The sequence below is a fragment of the Arachis ipaensis genome, chromosome B6 (assembly GCF_059453495.1).
Source record: "Arachis ipaensis isolate K30076 ecotype BB chromosome B6, ASM5945349v1, whole genome shotgun sequence".
Lineage (NCBI taxonomy): Eukaryota > Viridiplantae > Streptophyta > Magnoliopsida > Fabales > Fabaceae > Arachis > Arachis ipaensis.
In genome coordinates, this window is record NC_142441.1 from 143,517,581 (window position 1) to 143,528,324 (window position 10,744).

General features: G+C 35.7%; 1 non-coding gene across 1 annotated transcript; it reads left to right on the forward strand.

Annotated features, from left to right (window-relative positions):
* The first annotated feature begins 9,575 nt into the window (after positions 1-9,575).
* On the forward strand, positions 9,576-9,681 carry LOC148563018 (small nucleolar RNA R71). Its single transcript, XR_015887817.1, has one exon. It is a non-coding gene; the product is annotated as a small nucleolar RNA R71 (small nucleolar RNA).
* Positions 9,682-10,744: the final 1,063 nt, after the last annotated feature.

Genomic DNA, 10,744 nt, shown 5'->3' on the forward strand with positions numbered 1-10,744 from the left:
CTGTTCTCTCTTTTTATAGAAGAGGGAAGCCTCCACATTTGAAGCCAAAAACCAAGCCAACTTCTTCTCCAAGTAACAAAACCGGTTCGGCCAGAGAGAGAGAAGAGATAATCCATGCAATAACCAACATGCAATTACCTCTAGTCCTTTCTTGGTCATCACTCTTCATCAATCCGAGCTCTCCATCCTTGGCTTGTTCTCCAAGATGAATTTCTGGCCCTTGATACTTCATGATGATGATGACTTCTTCTGCTCCACTTTTGCTTCCTTCCTCACGCAGCCACCCTAGCTACCTTCTGTGATGAGTGAACTCAAAAGTGGTGACAAGCCATCTCCTCCAAGATCTTCTTTCCTGCTGGCCGAATCTCCTTAACCATTTTTGGTATGGAGAGGCTGAGATTTCATCACCATATCTTTCCTTTCATGGTTTAAAGATCTTAGCCACTGCATTTTTTATGTTTTCTTGCCATCATTGAGATGGTCTTGTAGCTTGCCTTCCCTTCTTTTTGATAGTTCAAAGTCTCCATGGTTTGCTGTGTAAGGACCGAAGAAGAGAAGGAAAGTGATGAGAGAGAAAGAGATATGAAGAAAAGCAATCAAGTGAGTTTGAGTAAATTAATTAATGTGAGTTACTTTTACTTCCCTTAGGTGGAGTAGCGTGTAGCATTGCTAATCACCATCAAATCAATTTTGTAAATTTCTCTCTCATAGTTCCCATGCAATAAATGGTAATTGAATGAATTTGAAATCCATCACATGGTTAGTATTGAGATCCGTTGGAAGGCATAGGCAAATATCAACATTTGCTTTTCTGATGAAATATTTTCGGATCAAGCATTGGAGTATCCAACCAAGATTTTGAATTGGGCTAATGGTAGTGTGAATTGAATCTGGCCCATTCAAAATATTTCAGCCACACTTCTAATGACAAGATCAATTGGGCTTAATTCATCAATTATGGCCTAACTAACACAACCATTATTTTAGCCATATAAATTCAATTCCAAGGCTGAGTATATGAATTGGGCTAGCTAATGTTTTTCGGCCCAACACTAAAATCTGCATTGCAAAAATATTTAAATCAACATATGAAAATTAAAATTAATTACATTAATAATGTTTGATTATCACTAATTTAGAAATAGAGTTTTCAAACTCATCAGTATTCTTATGAATTCCAATCATAATTGATTGAGTATGCAAATGCATGATTTCTGTTTAACCTTTGTAAAGATAAATTTCAAATAAAATACTTATTTTTATTTGATGATAAAGTCATATAAAAAATATCTACAAAGCAAACTATAATTATGACTTTTTATTGATATATTCATGAAAAATTCTTTATTTTTCATAATACGTACGGATGAAAATTTCTCCTAAATTGCGCATGATCAATTGATAATTCTTACCCACTAAATGAAAATAAGAACCATTTTATGTAAAGTAGCCACAAAACAAGTGTTGCTATCAATAAAAAAGCACACAAAAAATAATGATAGTACAATTTTATATTATATAATTTTATTACATTATATAACTTTATTATTTGAAATCAAATCATCAATGATAATGAAAAAAATACTAAATAGTACAATTTTATATTATATAATTTTATTATTTTGAATCAAATTTTTGATGATAATAAAAAATACTATATAGTACAAATTTATTTTATTATATTATATAATTTTATTATAAATGGTTGACCCACGTAGGACTCTGAAGTATAACTAGCATAGAGAAAAATTAAGATTAAGAGAAAAAAGAAAACGAAGAAGATTGAATGTTATGATTTAGCTGAAATCTTAAAAGCTGATATACAGAGTTTGAATTTTGAAGACAATGATTATAATGAAAAAAATATATTAACAACAAGGATTAACATTTATGCTGAGATTTTAATTCAAACAAAAAAACTTTCCTTAAAAAAAATAACATCTATCAATCAAGTGCCACTGTCTGTTAGGTAACGCCTATAATAGATACTAAACTCCGTCATTTATTTTGTTGTGGTTCGGTTCAGGTTGCACGCCAATCTGAACAAGCAATGTGTGGTAAGTGGGGCTTGTCCTACACAATAGTTTCTGAAATGAGCCGAGTTTTGGATGGTTCAAGATTCTCTCATTATCATCACCATTCGATAGGACCCTTTACCAACCAATCAAATATAACATTAAAGGAGTTGTTAATGGTTTATCATCTTGAGTTAATCAATTTTATTGTGAAACTAATTTTAATTAAAAAATTACTGAACATAAATGATATTTTTTTATTTTTGAATGATTGTAATTGATTAATAAATAGGTTGCATGTTATTAGATATTCAGAAATCCATGACATATCCACTATTCTATATCGCTTAGTGTGTGTCAGCCTTGAAGTGCTCCATTTTGTAGCTGTTGAGCTTGGCATGGCGTGTGTCAGATATCAACACTTATTTCGTGGCCACCTTACATAAAATGGTGCCTATTTTCATTTCGTGGGTGAGGATTGTAAATTGACCATGTGCAATTTAGGAGGAGTTTTCATCCGTGCGTATTATAAAAAATAAAGAATTTTTCATGCATATATCAATAAAAAAATCCTATAACTATAATATTTTTTAATTATATTAAAATACTTACCATACATAAAGTAAGTTGTGAATAATTTTAGCTCAAAAATTTAATTAGATATATTCAATCATCATATAAATTGTCTAAAAAGAACTTAGTTTCAATAACATTTTATGAAGATAACACTGAGGGATAATCTATCAAGAGTCAAGTATATTCCTAACATATTAAACACTATGAGAGTGATAAAAGTGTACCAAAAATGATACAGAGTATCACCAATAAATACAACAAATAAAATTGTAGACACTTTAATTTCGTACAGGTAACAGTAAATGTATAAATAAATAATATTATATAGTGAATATTATCCATACAATGAACAGTAAAATCTGTATTATGTCAACATACAATAAAATAACATCCTCAAAATTAATATGAAAAATTCCAAAATTTTTGACAAAAAATTACGAGTCAAACCCTAAAAAATATCCACTATATTTAATCGTAATTACAATATAGTATGATCTAGTATAACCGTAATTACAATATATTTAATCACTCTTATTCTGTGATTAACTGATTATTTTTCACAACACTCTAATAATATATCACAGACTTTGTTTTGATGCCTTAAACCAAGGCTTCAAAGACTCATTTTATAGGCAAAAATTTGCCCTGTTGCATCCGCTTCCATACAGCTAGGGGTAGTAAATGGGTCAAACTCATTGGGCCGGTCCGCGTAACCTGTCAAAAAAGGTGAATTGGATTGGAAAATTGAGATCGCCAAATAGCAAAAATCCGCTAACCCGCACGCTTAAATTGCGGACTTTGACGGGGCGGAACGGGCTTCTCCGATGGGCTTAGTATTTTTTGGTAAAGGGTATTTTTACAATTTTTTTGCCAAAATCCAACTTTCTCCAACCCAACTTACAAGAGAATAAAGATGAAAATTGAGTATTTTAGATTATATTTATTTTGTTTTAGAGACAATATTTATAATTATGTTTATTTTGTTTTGGAAATAATATTTATAATTATATTTTGGATGAAAACTTGGTTTATAATTATGTTTATTAGATATTTATAATTACAAAGACTTTAATGTTTGTGAATATAAAAATTATAATTTGTTTATATTTTTAGAAATTATAATAGTTAAAAATAAAAAACAGAAGAAATTTTTTATACCTTTATATATATTATTTAATAGTTTAAAAAAAAGATATTTGGCGGGCTTAACCCGCCGGCCCGCCAGTCCGCCGTTAGACGGGGCGAGTTAGAATTCTGAGACCACCTCACTAGACGGGGCGGTGATGCGGAATTTATAACCCACTAACTTACCGGCAAGTGCACCGGGTCGTACCAAGTAATACCTTACGTGAGTAAAGGTCAATCCCACGAGGATTGATGGATTAAGCAACAATAGCGTTTGATAGGATTAGTTAGACAAATAGAAAATAGTGTTGAGAGTTCAAAGACATCAAATAATAGCAAAAATATTAAAGATAGACAGATAAATAAGTTGGGAATAAAATATGGAGAAAACAGTTAAGGTTTCAGAGTTATCTATTTTCTGGATTGACTTTTCTTATTAACTATTTTAATAATGCAAGATTTAATTCATGGCAAACTATTTGTGACTAGACCCTAATTCCTTAGACCTTCCTAGTCTCCTCTAAAATTCATCAACTGCCAATTCCTTGGTCAATTAATTCCAATGAGAAGGTGATGATCAAATTCTAGTTTATATGCCACAAGAATCCTAATTATCCAAAAATAAAGGGATTATATGCCACGTATTCCGTTAAATACAAATAATTAAAAATTCATGATAATATGTTTTCAAGTTATTGTTCAAGTAAAGAGCTTTTCCAAGTTATACAAGAACTCAAATAGAACATGGGTCATACTTCCATTCCACCCAGGTTCATAAAATAAAGAACGAAAACAATTATTGAAATATAAATCAAAACATAAATTAAAATAGAAAAATAATATAATCAATCCATACAATAGATAGAGCTCCTAACCTTAACAATGGAGGATTAGTTGCTCATGGAATATGAAATGTAAATTTGTATGGAATAATGTTGTGGAATGTTGTTCTGGAACCACCCTATTGGGATCCCTTTTATAACTAATCATAATAATTTAAAAATCAAATTTCTAAAATTAAAATTAAAATAATATCTTTTCCTAAAATAAGATTTGAATTTAAATTCGAATTAATTAACAAGTCTTCAACTGATGGGTGGGACCACTTGATTTGTCCATTCTGCAGCTTCTAATCTGTGATTTCTAGGCTAAGAACTGGGTCGAAACAGCCCAGAAATTGCCCCCAGCATTTTTCTACATTTTTTGCACGTGGCGCATGTGACGCGTCCGTGTCGTCCACGCGTTCGCGTCATTTGTGCAGATTCCAGTCCACGCGTTCGCCTCAGGCACGCGATCGCGTCATTGCGATCTCCTCCATTCCGCGCGGTCGCGTGAACCATGCGTCCGCGTCGGTATTCGCTGGTCATCTCCTTGGTTTCTTCTCTTTCTCTGCAGAAACTCCATCAAATTCAGCCGAATGCTACCTAAAATAAACAGTATTGCACAAAACTCAAAATAGCATTCATAGTGGCTAAAATATAATTAATTCTTTATTAAATTCAACAATTTAGATACAAATTCACTAGGAAAAGATAGGAAAGATGCTCACGCATCACAACACCAAACTTAAACTGTTGCTTGTCCTCAAGCAACCAAAAACTAATATAAGCTTAGGATGTGAATTTGCGTGAGAATGAGAGTTCGATTAAACCCATGTCTCTTGTTATAGTGGGGTTTACAGCTGGAATCCTGAATAGTTTTGACATCTCACTTTATCCCTTGAAGTTCAAAATGATTGGCATCCATAGGAACTCAGAATTCAGATAGTGTTATTGACTCTCCTAGTTCAGTATGTTGATTCTTGAACACAGCTACTTTATGAGTCTTGGCTGTGATCCTAAGCATTTTGTTTTCCAATATTACCACCGGATACATAAATGCCACAGACACATAACTGGGTGAACTTTTTCAGATTGTGACTCAGCTTTGCTAGAGTTCCCAGTTAGAGGTACCCAGAGTTCTTAAGCACACTCTTTTTGCTTTGGACCACGACTTTAACCGCTCAGTCTCAACCTTTTCACTTGACACCTTCACGCCACAAGCACATGGTTAGAGACAGCTTGATTCAGCCGCTTAGGCCAGGATTTTATTCCTTTGGGCCCTCCTATCCATTAATGCTCAAAGTCTTGGATCCTTTTTACCCTTTCATCTTTATTGGCGTTTTCTGCTTGCTCTTTTCTTTATTATTATTATTATTATTTATTATTATTATTATTATTATTTTTTCGCAAGCTTTGTGTTTTTCACTACTTTTTCTTGCTTCAAGAATCAATTTTATGATTTTTCAGATTATCAAATACATTTCTCTTTTTTTCATCATTCTTTCAGGAGCCAACAATTTTAACATTCATAAGCTTCACTATCAAAAAAATATGCACTGTTCAAGCATGCATTCAGAATTACAGAAAATACCACCACATTTAAGTAGATCAGACTATTCTTAAAATTAACTCAATTTCTCATGGAATACATTACTTCTTTTTCTTTTCTTTTTAGATTCAAGTTCAGTGAGTGGTACATGAAACATCTTTTCAGCATTAAGCAATTAAAAGAAAACTAAACTAGTCCTAGGATTCTAACTAATAAAGGATTATGCAACAAACAAAGCAAAATAGCAGAAAATCGGAACATAACATAGACAAAGAGGGGATGAATAAAAATGAAAGGAACTCAACCACCTTAGTTATCCTAGTGGACGTTTTATTTTTCAGGTTGTGCTCCTCAGTGAAGATGATTCGCCTCTCTTTTGGTGCTATAAAAATAAACAGAAAACCTTTACGCGAAGCGTCAACACCAAACTTAAAGGTTTGCTTGTCCTCAAATAAATAAGAACTGAAAATAGAAGAGACAAAAATTAAGATGAAAAAATAAAAGGATAAGAGAATAAGAGAGAATTAGGATTGGGAGAGAGAGAGAAAGAAAACTGGGCGGCGCAAGCGACGCGTTCGCGTGGAGCATGCGTTCGCGTGCGTCGCGGAACTTCCTTAATGACGCGTCAGCGTCAGGCACGCGATCGCGTGCCCTGGGTTTTGCGCGATTCGCGCGAAGCCAGCCGTCGCGTGCCCTGGGTTTTGCGCGATTCGCGCGAAGCCAGCCGCGCGCCTGCGTGACTTTCTGTTCACATGGCTTGGGAACCAAATCTTTATACGACGCGTTCGCGTGAGCGATGCGGACGCGTGGATGGCTGTTTGGTCAAATGACGCGTACGCGTGGGGGACGCGTCCGCGTGGACAATTTTGTGCTTGTAGCACATTTCCAGCCCCAAGCCAGCACAACTCTCTGCCAAAACACCTTTTACCACAATTCTGCAGGTCACGCGTTCGCGTGAGCGACGCGGACGCGTGGGTGGCGAAAATCACAAGCGACGCGAACGCGTGGGGCACGCGTTCGCGTGGGATCATTTGTGTGAAAGGCATAAGTCCAGCGCCACTCCCGCGTAACTCTCTGTCAATATTTAATCTTCACGCACACTTGATTGACGCGTTCGCGTCAATGACGCTTACGCGTCGTGTGCCCCTTTTTTTTATAGCTTGAGGTGTTCGGTTACAGGAAGAACATAGCTGCATGATCAGAAAATTAGTAAGAACTCAATAAAAATAAAATAACTAAGAAAAACTACTACGAAAAATAGCTAAGGATACGAAATTATCGGGTTGCCTCCCGAAAAGCGCTTCTTTATCGTCACTAGCTTGACGGTCAGCTCCTCTAAGGAGGAGGATCATAGGGGCTCAGCTCTTCACCCCTTACTTTGAACTTCTTTCCTGTGTCTCCATAACGTAGCTCAATATTCTCCAGAAAGAGGATTCTGATTACTGTATAAACCCATGCTGGATTGCTGGTCAACACCACCTTCATTCCTAGGGAGAAACCTTCAGTGGGGATCTTTTTGTTATTCCATCCTCTGGGTATTTTTTTCTTTTTGGGGACCTCCTCCTTGGTGGATGATGCAGTTCCAACACCAAACTTAGGTTTGATGTTAGGCGGAATTCTATCGGTTGTCACCACAGGAGGTTTGAGTTGCAAATTCTGCTGTGCATCATCAGGGGGTTCTTGAAGGTTTGGATCAATAAGCTCAGCCTGCATGCGTCTCTCTTCTTCACCTGTTGAATGCACATCTTTGAAGACATGAAAGACCAGTTGCTCATTATACACTCGAAGCACTAATTCACCCACTTCTACATCAATCAGAGCTCTTCCAGTGGCTATGAATGGTCTTCCTAGAATTATAGAGGCATTCTCATCCTCTCCTGTATCAAGAATCACAAAATCTGCTGGGAGGAAGAACTTACCCACTTTGACCAAGATATTCTCCACTAATCCGTATGCAGGCTTCATAGATTTGTCCGCCATCTGTAATGCTATCTTTGTGGGTTGTGCCTCTTGGATCTGTAGCTTCTTCATCACAGACAAGGGCATTAAATTGATGCTTGCTCCCAGATCACATAATGCCTTCTCAAAGGTTGTGCTCCCAATGGTGCATGGAATTTGAAAGCTCACTGGATCTGGCATCTTCTTTGGTAAGTTATTCTGAATGATGGCACTGCATTCTTTAGTCAGGACCATTGTCTCATTTCTCCTTAAAGGCTTATTCTTTGACAACAGCTCCTTCATGAACTTGGCATAGAGAGGCATTTGTTCCAAAACCTCAGCAAAAGGAATATTTATTTTCAGCTTTCTGAAGACTTCCAAGAACTTTGAAAACTGTTTGTCCTTGGTCTCCTTTTGAAGTCTCTGAGGATATGGCATTTTAGGCTTGTACTCAGGAGCCTTTGGCAAAGTAGGATAAGTGTCAAGAGAGTCTGGGAATGGATTGTCCGCACGCTTTGGAGGGGCGTGTTCTACTTCTTCCTTCTTCTCCTCTGGAGCTTCTTTTTCAACTAGCTCTTCATTGGCCTTAGTCTCAGAGCCAGCTACTTTACCACTTCTCAATTGAATACCCTTGCAATCTTCTCCTGGGTTCACCACTGTATCACCTTGAAATGTACTTGCAGACCTTTCAAGTATTTGCTTGCTCAGTTGGCCCACTAGCACCTCTAAGTTTCTAATAGAGGCTCTAGTTTCCTGTATAACTTGTGCTTCCGTACTTGCTACTTGTTCACTTATTACGGTGATAGCCTTGCATTCCTCTCTTGGATTTGGAATTGTGTTACCAGGAAGGCTATTAGTGGTCCTCTGATCAATTTCATTAACCTTTGTGGCTAATTGACCCATTTGAATCTACAGGTTCTTGATGGATGCTCTAGTTTCCTATCTAAAACCTGTCAATATTGCTTCCAAATCATTGTTCTGCTGGAAACCGCCCTAAGAACTATTGTTGAAGTTCTGAGGTCTCTGAGGTTGGTCCCTCCACCCAAAGTTTGGGTGATTTCTCCATCCCTAGTTGTATGTCTTAGAATATGGAATTATGGATCATTGTTGGGATTCCTAGGGCCACTCCCCATGTAATTCATCTGTTCATAAGAAGGTTGAGCATAATCATGATTATCATTTTGAACAAAATTACCTGCCATGTCATAGGAGATTTCTTGGGGTGGATTTTGAGTGTTGATAGCTGAGACTTGCATGCCACCCATCTATTGAGTAAGTAGATTTATCTGCTGAGACATAAGTTTGTTCTGAGTAAGAAGAGCATTAACGGCTTCCACTTCCAACACGCCTCTCTTCTGAGAGGTCTCAGAGTTCACAGGATTCCTGTTAGATGAGTACAGATATTGGTTGCTTGCAATCAATTCAATAAGCTCAATAGTCTCCTCTGGTGTCTTCTTCTTGTGCAATGAACCGCCTGCAGAAGTGTCTAGGCTCATCTTGGACATCTCACCCAAACCTTCATAAAAGATATCTAGTTGAGTCCATTTGGAGAACATGTTCGGAGGGCATTGCCTAGTCAGTAGCTTGTATCTCTCCCAAGCTTCATAAAGAGTTTCACCCTCCTTCTGTTTGAAAGTCTGAACTTCCAACCTAAGCTTAGTCAGCTTCTTTGGTGGGAAAAATTTTGTGAGAAACTCAGTAACAACCTTGTCCCAAGTATTCAGACTCTCCTTTGGTTGGGAATCTAGCCATAACTTTGCTTTATCCCTCAGAGCAAACGGAAAGAGCATGAGTTTGTACACCTCTGGGTTCACTCCATTTGTCTTCACAGTATCACATATCTGCAGAAAATTAGAAATAAACTGATTTGGATCTTCATGAGGAAGTCCATGATACTGGCAGTTCTATTGCACCAGGGTGACCAATTGTGGCTTCAACTCAAAGTTGTTTGCAGTTATAGGAGGCACCACAATACTTTTTCCATAAAGATCTGCAGTAGGGGCAGAATAAGAGCCAAGCACTCTTCTCTGTTGATCATCCCCATTCGGATTTACCAAATTGACATTAGCATTATTATTTGCCATAGTGGATTCTGCAGCCTTGTAAGGTCTTGTTTGTTGTAAACGTCGCCTGAAAGTTCTTTCAGGTTCAGGATCAAAGTCTAAGAGATGTTCTTTGTCTCTATTCCTGCGCATACACAAGTAGAAAATAAAAAAAAATGGGACTCTCTACGTCAGAGTGCAGAGAAGTCTATGTGAGATAACCTGTGTAAAATAATAAAATAAAAATACTAAATAAATAACTAAAAAATTCAAAAATTTAAAAGAAAAAATAAACAGAAAAATTAAAATAAAATTAACTGGGTGACACCAAACTTAATTTCAAAAAATAAAAAAAAATATTAGTGCTATTATAAATTTTTTTTAGAAAATAAATAATAAATAAAATAAAATAAGACTAATAAAATATAAAAAGTAAAAAAAAAATAATGGAAGAAACAAAACAAAAATAAAAAAAATAAAACGGAATAATAAATCAGGAACGAAAGTTTTGAAAAAAATAAAATAAAATAAAATAAAAATAAAAGATAAAAGAAAGTAAAAAAAAAAATTTCACGGGGCAGGGAAAGGGAAACGAAAAAAATAAAGGAAAATTTTTTTTTTTGAAAAATAATAAAATAATATTTAATTAAAATTAAAAATTAAAAAGCCTAATCTAAA